A 14,058-nucleotide genomic window follows, 5' to 3' on the forward strand; every position below is an offset into this window, starting at 1 on the left:
ACTTTTCCAAGACGTATCATTCATATCAGCCTTTTATTTTAGAATATGCCGAGGGCCAATAAAAAGCGAACGGAGCAAAAATGACCCCGTGCCACAATTTGGCCACCATGACTTCTTCTGGACTCTCCCATCTCCTGTACAGTAAATGTCACATGGTATATAAATATATGCAAATATATACAGTATCTACGTTTATCTAGTGTGTGCATGGCAGGCATGACACCTGCACACACCTGGGAATAGCACGTCCTAATGACTTTGTCCAGGGGAATCAGACTGCCACTCTGAGTAGTTAAAAGTGGAACAAGTCATTAGTTGGTCTCATTACGGCCATAATGACCAAAAGGAGGGAGAGCTGATGATTGATCACCTCTTCAAACTTTGAGAGGCGTGGCAGAACATGCTGGCTGGGATGGAGCATCTCCTACAGACGCCATCTCCTATGTGGCTGGCTGGGATGGAGCATCTCCTACAGACACCATCTCCTATGTGGCTAGCTGGGATGGAGCATCTCCTACAGACGCCATCTCCTATGTGGCTGGCTGGGATGGAGCATCTCCTACGGACGCCATCTCCAATGTGGCTGGCTGGGATGGAGCATCTCCTACAGACGCCATCTCCTATGTGGCTGGCTGGGATGGAGCATCTCCTACGGAGCATCTCCTCCTTCACTCAGCTCTTTCAACAAAACTAACCCCTTATTCTTATTTTGGATCATGTTAACATAAAATCATTGTATTTGTTGTTTTAATTCCATTTTTGCTTTCATTATGAATATAAATGACGTCAATGCAAGACACATTTAAACCTCACAAAATGTACAATACAGTCATAAATAAACTAATAAAGCCATCAACAAATATAAATAAAAACACCAGCAATATGGTAACACCAGTCAAAGATCCTCTATATGACAGAAGCACTCTGCTGTTTTTAAGGACCACCCATCCATCCATTTATTTCCACTTAGCGAATCAAAGATCCTCTACAATAGAGGAGCACACTGCTGTTTTTTTTAAGAGTCTATTGCAAAAAAAGCGAATCAAAGATCCTCTACAACACAGGAGTGCTCTGTTGTTTTTAAGGACCATCCATCCATCCAATCATCTTTGTCCACTTATCTGGGTCCGGGTCGCGGGGGCAGCAGTCTGAGTAGGGAAGTCCAGACTTCTCGGTCACTGGCCACCTCTTCCAGTTCCACCCGGAGGACACCAAGGCGTTCCCAGGCCAGCTGTGAGACATAATCCCTCCAGCGTGCCCTAGGGTCCGCCCCAGGGCCTTCTCCCGGCTGGGCATCCCCGGAACACCTCGCCAGGGAGGAATCCGGACGAGATGCCCACGCCACCTCAACAGGCTCCTCTAGATGTGAAGGAGCAGCGGCTCTACTCTGAGCCCCTTCCGGATGACCGACGTCCTCACCCTATCTCTTAGGGTGAGCCCAGCCACCCTATGGAGGAAACTCATTTCAGCTGCTTGTATCCGCAATCCCAAAGCTCATGACCATAGGTGAGGGTGGGAACATAGATCGAACGGAAAATCGAGAGCTTTACTGTCCGGCTCAGCTCTCTCTTCACCACGACGGTCCGGGACAGCGACCGCATTACTGTAGACACTGCGCCGATCCGCCTGTCGACCTCACGCTCCAACCTTCCCTCACTTGTGAACAAGACCCCGAGATACTTGAACTCCTCCACCTGGGGCAGGACCTCACTCCCAACCCGTGAATAACCACCTTACCGTGGTGGAGGGGTTTGAGTGCCCGAGTCGTCGTAGGAGCTATGTCGTCCAGGGCTATACGCTGCTGGTAGGGTCTGCCAAGGCAAACAGGTCCCACGTGAGGAGCCAGACAAAGAGCGATTCAGAAGACCCTATGAACAAACTCAAGAGGAGGGACCACACCTCGCCCGGACGTAGGATACCGGGGCCCGACCCTGGAGCCAGACTCGGGGCAGAGGCTCGCAGGTGAGCACCTGGTGGTCGGGCCTTCACTCGTGGTATCCGGCCGGGCCCAGCCCGAAGAAGCCACACGGGATCTCGAACCCACAGACCCACCACCTCAAGCATAAGGGTTCTTGGGACATGTTTTTAAGGACCTCCAACAAAAATGCGACTCAAAGATCGCCTACAACACAGGAACGCTCTGCTGTTTTTAAGGATCTAAAAAAGCGAATCAAAGATCCTCTACAACATAGGAGCACTCTGCTGTTTTTAAGGACCTGAAAAAGCGAATCAAAGATCCTCTACAACACAGAAGTGCTCTGCTGTTTTAAAAGACTTACCGCAAAAAAGGCAACTCAAAGATCCTCTACAACACAGGAGCACTCTGCTGTTTTTAAGGACCTGACAAAGCGAATCAAAGATCCTCTACAACACAGAAGTGCTCTGCTGTTTTAAAAGACTTACCGCAAAAAAGGCAACTCAAAGATCCTCTACAACATAGGAGCGCTCTGCTTTTAAAGACCTACTGCAAAAACGTTAGTCAAGGATCCTGTATGCGGCATGAAAGTTGCTTTGTGTAGGGTAGATGAAAAGGTTTGCGGTGCATTTGTGGGCGTGGTTTGTTTGTGTGTGGGCGACACCATGATGAAGTTTGTTGCCGAAGGGCTGAAAGCACTGATATGCTGCTGGGTGAAAGTGTTGTCATCGTTGAACAACAAAAAAACCCACAAGCATGAAAAGAAGTTAAGCGCTGAAAAAAAAGAGAGTGAGGGTGTAAGTGGAAGGGTTGGGGTGACTGCTTGGGAGGCGTTGATGCTAATTATTCGATGCACATGCTGTACTTTGATGTTGATGATGTACATGCAGTACTTTGATGATGTGATGTACATGCAGTACCTTTCTCACCATTGTTGACGTGTGTTGTGCTCTTGCACTGAAGCAAGGTCACTGCGCTAACACATTTTTACACGCATCATATTTATCATATTCTTTCCTCTGTGACCAAGGACCTACTGCAAAATAAGTCAATCAAAGATCCTCTATATGACAGGACTGTTCCACTGTTTTTAAGCACCTACTGCAAAAATGCCTGTCAAAAATCCTCTAGATGACAGGAGCGTGTTGCTGTTTTTAAGGACCTGCTGAAAAAACGAAAGTCAAAGATGATCTATATGACAGGAGTGATCTTCTGTTTTTAAGAACCTCCTGCCATTATGCTCGTCAAAGATGCTTTCTAATGGGAGGACTCTGCTATTTTTAAGGACGTACTGCAAAAAATCAAAGATCCTCTAAATGACAGGAGCACTCTGCTGTTTCCAAGGGCCTACTACAAGAACGCGAATCAACGATTCATTATATGACAGGAGCGCTCTGCTGTTTTTAAGGACCTCCTGCAAAAAAAGCAAATCAAAGATCCACTCTGTGACTGGAAATGGCACTTGTGGTGCCCCCTGTGGGCTGTGCTGAAATGCTTTGTAAAGACATGCAAGCATACGTAAGTACATGTAAAGTCATACAAAAGTACGTGTACATAAGTGCATGTACAGTCATACAGAGGTACATGTACAGTCATACAGAAGTACATGTTCAGTCATACATAAGTACATATACAGTAATACATACATACGTACATGTACCGTCATGCATAAGCACATGTACAGTCATACATATGTACATCTACAGTCACACACACATACATGTACATAAGTACAGTCATACATACGTGTACAGTCACACACAAGTACATGTGCATACGTACAGCCATACATAAGTACATGTACAGTCATACATAAGCACATGTACAGTCATATATAAGCACACATACAGTCATACATAAGTACATGTACAGTCACACACATAAATGTACATAAGTAGTCATACATAAGTACATGTACAGTCACACACACATACATGTACATAAGTAGTCATACATAAGTACATGTACAGTCACACACACATACATGTACATAAGTACAGTCATACATGAGTACATGTACAGTCATACATAAGCACATGTCCAGTCATATATAAGCACACATAGTCATACATAAGTACATGTACAGTCATACATAAGCACATGTACAGTCATATATAAGCACACAAACAGTCATACATAAGTACATGTACAACCATACATAAGTACATGTACAGTCATAAATAAGCACATGTACAGTCGCACACAAGTACATGTGCATAAGTACAGCCATACATAAGTACATGTACAGTCATACATAAGCACATGTACAGTCATATATAAGCACACATACAGTCATACATAAGTACATGTACAGTCACACACATACATGTACATAAGTAGTCATACATAAGTACATGTACAGTCACACACACATACATGTACATAAGTACAGTCATACATGAGTACATGTACAGTCATACATAAGCACATGTCCAGTCATATATAAGCACACATAGTCATACATAAGTACATGTACAGTCATACATAAGCACATGTACAGTCATATATAAGCACACATACAGTCATACATAAGTACATGTACAACCATACATAAGTACATGTACAGTCATACATAAGCACATGTACAGTCATACATAAGCAAACGTAGTCACACATAAGTGCAAGTACAGTCATATATATAGTCATACATACGTACATGTATATTCATACAGAGGTGCATGCATATACTGTAAGTACATGTACACTAATACACAAGTACATGTACATGACTTGTGACAAGTTAGCATGTTAGTATCTTTTGCATATGGCGCTCTGTATACAAATGACACGTGGAAAGAAAAGCAAAGCAAGGAGAAGGAGGCGCTCCTTGCCGACGCTTCGCCACCAAAAAAGTCTGAAGGTGCCAACTTCTGGCTGTGAGAGCGTGGTCATGTGACACCAGACGATGGGAGGAAAGAAATAGAACACACACACACATACAGATGTTAAAGAAAAAGCATACTCACTGTGACTTTGAATGGGAGCAGCTGTTTGGTGGCTAAAAGATGCCCAAGGGCGAAGGAGGAAGACGCAGCAGCTTGGATGATGATGATGATGATGATGAGCAACAGGCTCCTTGCCTCTTTCTCTCTCTCTCTCTATCTCTGACATCACAAGTGGGACGTGCCGCTGAAGCGCAAGCTTTGGGCGAGAAATCCATGGCAACCGCCTTCTGGAGAGCGCTACCCGGCTCCCACTCCACCTTTCCCACCCTCATCATCATCTCGCTCTCTGGATCGGAGCCGCACGAAAATGTCTGACGTGACCTCCGAACTCGCCTGTCCCGGAGTCGGGAGCCGCCTGCGCGAAAAGTCAACACGATTGACGAGTCCGCTCATTGTCGGTGATAATGTCATAATATTATGAGGAAAAATACTGTCAGTTTAGTAGCTTAAAGTTGAAATATTAAAGAAAAAACACTTTTCGGAAGTTGCAAAATTTTGAGAAACAAATCAGCAAAGTGAAGTTGTAATTTTTGGAAAATTAGTTTGCAGAAAAATTTAGAATATTCCAAGAATAAAGTCAAAGTATTGTCGGAATAAAGGCATAATTTAAAAAAATAATAATTATAAAAAATAATAATTTGAAATAATTCAAATATAAAATAAATAATTATTAAAAATCCTTAAATAAAAATATTAAATTATTAAATAAGAACAATAATAATTAACAATAATAAAATTACAATAATAATATAATAATAATTAAAATGGAAATAAACAGCTGTAAATTTATGAGAATAAAGTCAAAATATGAATTTAAAAAAGTCATAATCTAACCAGAAAAAACGTCTAAATTTTAAGAGAATAAACTCGTAATATTATGAGGAAAAATAATGTCATTTTAGTATCATAGAGTTGAAATATTAAAGAAAAAATGTAAGTCTAGGTTCATAAATACACAGGACTTGATGGAAAAATCAGGTTGGGGAAAAAAGTTATAATATTACGAGAATAAAGCCCAAATATTATGTGAATAAATAAAGTCATTATTACGAGAAGGACATTTACAAGAAGAAAGGTGAAATACTTGGATTTTTTGTTGTTGTTGAAAAAGTCAGAAATTGAAAAAACAGCTGTAATTTTACAAGAATAAAGTAAAAATATTAAGAGAAAAAATTGGCATTCTAACAAAAAAAAGTAATACTTTTCAAAATATTATAGGAATAAAGTCATAATTATGAAGTATTAAAGAATAAATGTTATTTTTTTAAAGTTGTAATATTATGAGACAAACAAAAGAAAATAAAGTTGTTGGAAAAAACATTAAAATATTATTGGAATAAAGTAAAAATATGCAAATAAAGTCATATTATTATAGGACGAAACATTGAGAAGATTATTTAAAAACAACAAGAGCAAAAATGGGGAAAAGAAAGAGCAAAGCATAATGTCCATACTAATAATAGGCGCTTGCCTACAGCCTATTGCCAATGCCGACGTTTTCTGACCAGGAGCTAATTAGAGACCCCGGTCGTTATTTGGAGCTGTTTTTGGAGTATTCTTGCGTTATTTTGCCAGTTATATGAGAAAAGACCACATCTTACACCATAAGCAACGCAGTGCGTGTGTGTGTGTACGTGTGTGTGTGTACGTGTGTGTGCGTGTGGGCCCTGCGGGTGCAGTAAGATGTCAAGGCTAACAATGTTAAAAAGCATGCATGGCAAAAGATCCAAAGCAGAGCAGGATAACATCCCAACACATGTTGATCAAGAAACACTAGCAGCACTAGCATAGCTATGATGCTACAGTGCTAACATCATGCGAGCTTTGCATATTCACTGAAGAAAAACTCCATGATCAAACTTACAGCTCCCACGTCTGTAGCTGACTGACTGCCACTTGGATACCAGGCTGCATTTTAAGACGTGTAGCAAAGCCTGCCTCTATTACAAAGCTGTCCTCCATCTAGTGGTGGGCGTAGTAGGCTTAGATTTGGTTGGTATTGATGAGTAAAACAAGATAATATGTCAGGATTAGTGTATATTAAAATATGTGCTCCCTCTGGAAGTCAAATGGGACCAAACTGGTCCCAAAAAAGTGAGGGAAATGTCCAAATCTCATATTCTATACACCTTGCAATTGAGGTGCTCATTGAATTTTAAAAATCGTGTTTACAAAATCCTGAAGATCCTTAAAAGTTTCACACAATTAGCTTTGCAGTTTTTTCAGATGTATAGCAAAGCCTGTTTTTGGTTTTTATTGTTTTTTTTACAAAGCTGTCACAAGGCGGGCTCATCTAGCTGGGGGCGAGTCAGGGGCGGCATCGTGTCCCTGAGGAAGGAGCTTTTTCCTTTCCTTTAATTAATGTATTCATAATGGATCGATGGAATTTGAAAAACAGAATTTTTTTTTTACATAATTTTTTTAAATAGAATTTTAAACTGATTTTTTTTTTTTTTTTTTTTACCGAATTATGATTTTTTTTACATGTTTTTAGAACTTATTTCTTTAACAGATTTTTTTTAATTATTAAAAGAAGTAACTCCTAATGTTCTACTTTTTTTTAAACTGAATTTTTAAATTTCAAATAAAAAAAAAATGTACTTATATTTTACTAGAATCTTTTCAAAGATAATTTTTTTACAAATATTTTTTAAACTTTTTTTTAACTAAATTTTCACCATAATTTAATGCAAAAAAAAATGAATCCCATAAATTCAGGGTCTACAAAATGATAATAAAATAATCAAAATTAACCTTCATTGCAGTGGAAACTCCCACATTTCAAATGTTTTCAATTTATAACCCATTCAAATGCAATGTCATTACACACATTTTTTTAAAACAGAATTTTCAAATTCTGATTATTTTCATTTTTTTCAAACTGAAATTTTTTAGTACATGTACAGTAATACATACTGTATGTACACGTGCAGTCATACGTAAGCACACGTACATTAGCGCATCGTGTCCGTGAGGAAGGAGCTTTTTCATGTCATGAAAAGATGTCACATTTGCCAAGTTCCTATGTCATTAAAAAGTCAATTTGACATAATGGGGGTCCATTTTTGCAGGGTAAAAGCTGCGGGCGGGTTGCTGTGGCACCACTTCCTGGAAGTTACTTTGCGTATTAACTGGCTAATTGGACAGGAAGTACTGTACTCCCACTGCCACCACAAGCAATCTAACAGCATTATTGCTTAGCATAGCGAGACGCATTCATTCTGCACTAAAGCACAAAAGTTCAGAGAATGGTTGCAATGACTGTAAAAAGCATCGCGGGCTCGCCGTTGACAGCCGGATGCGCTGCTCCGCACCCCTGCTGAACAACAAAGAAGACCACGAAGAGCCCTGACGAGAACGCGCCGTGGGAGGATATTTCTTGCAGATGAAATAAATAAGGCGGACATTTCTAAAATGTGCATTCAAGCACCACCACTGCTGCATGTTGGACAACAGACTTGAACTCTGCGTTTGATACAGCGTGTCCATGCCGTCTGGTGTAGGAGGACGATGAGATCATCTCGTCTTCTCATTAACGCTCTGCCGCACAAACTATAATAATTAACCAATCAACAGCGAGCTAACAGTGTGTCACCTGAGACTCCAATTCCATTTCATTCAATTATATTTCAATTCTATTTCAATATACACGCCTTTCACGGCATGTCGCCATGAAGAAGGTTCATTTCTTTACTACCAAAGCTTTTCACACACTCAGTTTATCTAACTCCATTTTTGGCAAACTACATTCTTTTTTATTTAAACATCAAAATATGATGAAAATTTCAGTGAATAAAAAATTTGTTGATAAAAAGTCTGTGCTAATTTTTTTTTTTGATGTTTCCAAACAGATACACTTCCGATAAATGGAGACCAAAGCAATCGATTGCGTCTCAGAGCCAGCCAATCAGGTACAAATTGCGTCGTCACGTGACAGGGGGCTTACAAAACTAGAAGTGTGTCTGTGCGGTTAGAAATATCTGATTTATTTGCACTGATTATTTTTATAACTGAATAATTATAACTGATTTTTAAACTTTTATTTTTTTCCTTTAGTTTTTTTTACAATTAATTTGTTAACAGATTTTTTTTTAGGACTGAATTGATATAAACTGATTTTTTTACCACCATTGTTTTAAACATCAGATTGTTTAATAGAATTTTGGAAGTTATTTTTTGACGTATTTTTTTAAACTACATTTTAAAACATGTTTACTTTTTACACTTTTAAAAACAGATTTTTGAAAACTGTTTTTAAATGAATTTTTTAAAACTACTATTTTTGTACTTTTACTTTTTAAAACTACATTTAAAAAATATATATATATTTTTTAAATATATTTTTCAAAACTGTTTTTTTCACTTTAATTTTAACTAAAATAAAAAACTTTTATTTATTTATTTATTTTAACAAATTACTGTTTGATTAAAGTTTTTTAATTACATTTTTAAAACAGATTTTTTTGATATATTTCTCAAAACTGCTAAATTTCTACTTTTACTTTTCAAAACTGAATTTAAAAAAATGTAGTTAAAATTTTTCAAATATATATTTTTAAATGATTTTTAACTTACATTTTTTAACTGAATTAAACAAAAAATTAACTTGAATTTTGTTAAACTAGTTTTTTAAACTAATTTTTAAAAACAAAATTAAATTAAATTTTCACCACAATTTCATGCAAATAACATTTTCAAATGCATAAAATTCAAATCCATAAATTAATTTTAATGTATTAAAAATAATATTCAATTAATTACAACAAATTTTAATTGAATTGGAATGGAATTTTCACCATAATTTGACAAAAAAAAACTACTTCACAAAATTCAAACGCAAAAAATTCAATTCCATAAATTCTACGTCTAAAAAATGATTTGGTAACAAAGAAAAACATGAACCTTCATAGCAGTGGAACCTCTCAGCTTGAACACATTTTCAACAAACACAACGATTGGCTGGCGACCAGTCCAGGGTGTACCCCGCCTGTTGCCCGAAGTCAGCTGGGATAGGCTCCAGCATGCCCCCGCGACCCTAATGAGGAAGAAGCGGTATAGAAAATGGATGGATGGACAAAGGTTCTGGAGGTCCTGTTGTCTTCCATCCTCACAGTTCCAGCACCTCACCTCCCGGGAACACGGCGTCAGAAGGTGTGTGTAACTTTGAAGAAAGTGAAAATGACAAACTAGCGACAGCGCTTGGCCTGGCCGAGAGTCCAGGAGGATTTCAAACGGGCGCCGCCTTTGCTGAAGCGGGTGCCAGAACCCGGAAGAATCCAGAATCTCTCCAAGAAGACAACCGTAAAAATGACTATATGTCAGAATATGAACGCAGTCTAACAGCAAACAAGAGCAGTTGTCATGGTAATATCACTTCTCAGCTTTTCGTGTCACCGGGTCACATGACTCCATACCAAAAATAGCATTGAAGAGGACTGTGGAGCCCAGCGAGCGCTTAGTGTCAAAAGAAACCTTGTCGCTGAGGTGTCATGATGGCTGACAGTGTGCGTGTGTGTGTGTTTGTGTGTCATGTCTCCAGGGCAGGAAAGGTACTTTGGAATACACCTGGAAGCAACAAAGCAGCGACACACTGCATCTCTTTTTGCACCTGCTGCAGTTTCTATCTTTGAAACCATTACATGAAATATAGTTAAGTGTCAGAGGTACGTGATAGTGCAGGGGTGTCCAAACTTTTTCCACCAAGGGCGGCATATAGAAAACTCCAAGCATGCCAGCTCAATTTTTCCTATTTATTCGCTTGAATTTGAACTTCTCAATATGCCACGGGCCCATAAAAAACGAGCATTAGGCCACACTTTGTTCTACCCTGGCAAACGGATGCCAGTTCATTGCTTATTATATACATGTACTTATTTCATATCATTACACAACAAACAAACAACATTGTTTTATTTAGGAAAATGATTTCATTATATACATTATTTTTACTTCTTTTTAAAATGTTTACATTTTTAAATAATGCTTTACATATAAATTTACTAGGACCGTCAGAATTCATAAAGCATTAACAGGAATATTTTTTGACGCGCTATTAACATGCGCACGCCCTGTTTGACACTTTGAATGTTTTGAACACAGAATTTTAAAAAACCTGATCTTTACTTTTTTTTAATGAATTTTTCAAAACTGGTATTTTTCTACTTTAACTTTTTAAAACTAAATTTTAAAACCTTTTCACTTTAATTTTTTAATAAATATATATTTTTTAAATGTACTTTCATTTTTTTAAGCAGAACTTTTTAAATCTGTTTTTTACTTAAATTTTTTATAACAGAATTTTAAACAACTGATTTTTCACTTACATTTTTAAAAATACTTTTTACAGTTTTTGAACTTGTTTTTAACTGAATTTGTAAAATGACATTTTTAAAAACAGTTTTTTTTTTACAGATTTTTTTTCTTAACTGCTACTTTTCTTTACTTTTACTTGTTAAAAACGTTTCTTGACTTCAAATTTTTTAAAATATATATATATATATATATATATATATATATATATATGTTGAAAACTGAACAAGTGTCAACGAAATTTCCTTTAACGGCACTATGTTTTTTGGACCTGCGATTAACGTGCGCACATCCTGTTTAACCCTCGGCACGCACTATAGCTTGAGGAAACGCAGAAACGGGAACAAATATTGAGCAGAAATGTACAAAGAAAAGGGTATTTTTTTTAGGCCTGTCACGATAATCAATAAATTAATCGCAATTAATCGCACGATAAATAAAAACAAACTTGATAATTTTGCCGGCCCAGATAAATTGAGATGTGCATGCGTGTTTGTTTTCCTCCTCTCTCTCTACCAAACAGGCTGGATGACAAGAGGGTTCACTATGTGGAGTGATACGGTGTACTCGCATTGTTATGCCATATAATATGAATTTCATTCATGAAAAAATTGTCTCAAAATAATGTTGACAATAATATCGTTTATCTGCAATAATTTGTAGGACACCACCGAGTGTTTTTTTTAGATGCAAGCCGTGTGTCGGCTGATTTTTTTGCTTTGAACTGCGAGCAAAAATTTGGGTTACGAGCTGCTATTTACCGGCGGGCGTAGCCGAGGACAGCTATTTGGGGGCTTGTGTCAATGCGACCACTTTTCTACAATTGGCTTCTCTATTTCATAATGTAAGATTAACGTCTACATCAACAAATGTAATCGTTGAATCAAATCATATTGGTTGTACGCAGTATCGAATCATTCTGATTTTAAAATGTATCCTTTTTCAATGGTATCTACACGCGCATCCAATCGTTTACCACAAAGCGATTTACGTCCCTACTTATTACACATAAAAGCTTCTTTCTGTCTGTGATTAATTATGAGTTAACTATGGACGCATTTGATTAATCGTGATGAAATATTTTAATCGATTGACAGCCCTAAAATTTATATAACGTGTATACCATTCTATTTATAAAAATTACATTATACAGTTTTATTATATTTAGCTTTTTAATAATATCATATATATATTTAAATATTTCAATAACATTAAACAGCAAACAATAATTTTTTTTATTTTGCAAAATTATTTTATCAGATAAATTTTATTACAGACTAATAATAATAATGACGCTGTCTATCAATTTATACATTTCACAGCCTTTTTAAATGATTCGGTGACATTAATATTTATTAAACTACATTTTTAATGATTTTTTTCTTATTTATTTACTGGCATTATTGATGATTGTACGACTTGTTTAAAAGCAAAATGGCTTTACATTTGCACTGTACATTTATTTTATGAAGAATTTATACATTTCATGGCTTTCAAAAAAATGTAGTGACATTTACGTATTTAATTATTATGTATTTAATTACTTGATAATTATATTATTTTATGATGCCGTCAAACAATTTATACATTTCATAGCCTTTTAAAATGATTGTATTACATAATGTTTATTAAATTACATTTGGAATGTTTTTTCTTATTTATTGAATGGCATTATTTGTTATTTAACAACTTGTTTATTTTTTTAATATTTTATGTCATGATGCTGGCAATTCATTTTGAAATGTCATGGCCTTTTTAAATAATTGTATAAATTCCTATTTACTAAATTACATTTGGAATATTTTTTTCATTATTCATTTAATGGCATTGTTGACTATTTAACAACTTGTTTATTTCTTTAATATTTTATTCCATGAAGTTGTCACACCGTGATAAGCAACGTGGCTTTATATTTATTTGATCACGAATTTATAAATTATAAATAAAAAAAAATGTTTACTTCGATTTATATTTATTAAATTACTTTTTACATTTGTTTCTTATTTATTTAATAGCATTATGGATTATTTCATGGCTTATTTATTTCTTTAATATTTCATTTCATGGTGCTGTTAATCAATATATACATCAATGAAATGATTTAATGACATTAATGGTTATGAATTTACATTTCATTTCATCATTTTAATGGAATAATTGGCTCTTGAAAGGCGTGTCTCTTCAATATTTGATTCATTTCTTTTATTTCTGAGAAGCAACGTGGCTGTGTATTTATTTTATCATCAATTTCTACATTTGGTGGCTCTTTTTAAACAAATGGCTGAATGACATTTGTGTTTGTTCTCGTATTATTTAACGACTTGTTTATTTCATGAGGCTATATTTATTTTTGGCACCATTTGCATCAGTTCCATCTTTTGGGAGGTGATTTTTTTTTGCTTCTATTTTGGTGACTAATTATGGGTGAGGTTAAAGCAGGAGGGCTGTGTTTTAAGTGTAATTGCGTGGCCATGGTTACGGTGCAGTTGCTACGCGAGGATGCTGATTGTGTTGCGTTTTGAGTGTGGGAACGCCGCAGTGAGTGTTTACATGTGTGCTTGAATGACTCGGAAGGAGGATGAGAGCGTGTTTGTCAAAGCGATTACACCAATACTCAATTAACGCCGCCTCAATCATTCCTTCATGTCTGCCCAGGAGGGCGGGGGGAATGGCTTTCTTGCTTTAACTCTGCGGGACGGCTGCACGCTGTCTTCTTTTAACGAGGTCACCTGATGTGTGTTATTGTTCGGCAGGAATGCATTGTTCTGCTTTCACGTGTGGCTGCGTGGAAAGCCTGAAACCCGATTCAGCGTGAAGACAAGCGCCCGGCGTGCAGATGATGATGGAATGTGTCAGCAGGGGGAAGGAAATGAATGAAAATGCATCAGA

General features: G+C 36.7%; 1 protein-coding gene across 2 annotated transcripts in view; it reads right to left on the reverse strand.

Annotated features, from left to right (window-relative positions):
- Positions 1–14,058, reverse strand: part of kcng1 (potassium voltage-gated channel, subfamily G, member 1) — a 30,819-nt gene that overhangs the window by 13,355 nt on the left and 3,406 nt on the right. For both annotated transcript variants that reach the window (XM_054784932.1, XM_054784924.1), the window contains exon 3: positions 4,882–5,215. The gene's annotated coding sequence lies outside the window, so the exon portion shown is untranslated. The remainder of the gene's footprint in view (positions 1–4,881; positions 5,216–14,058) is intronic.

Source organism: Dunckerocampus dactyliophorus, chromosome 1 (genome assembly GCF_027744805.1).
Source record: "Dunckerocampus dactyliophorus isolate RoL2022-P2 chromosome 1, RoL_Ddac_1.1, whole genome shotgun sequence".
NCBI classification, from domain to species: Eukaryota; Metazoa; Chordata; class Actinopteri; order Syngnathiformes; family Syngnathidae; genus Dunckerocampus; species Dunckerocampus dactyliophorus.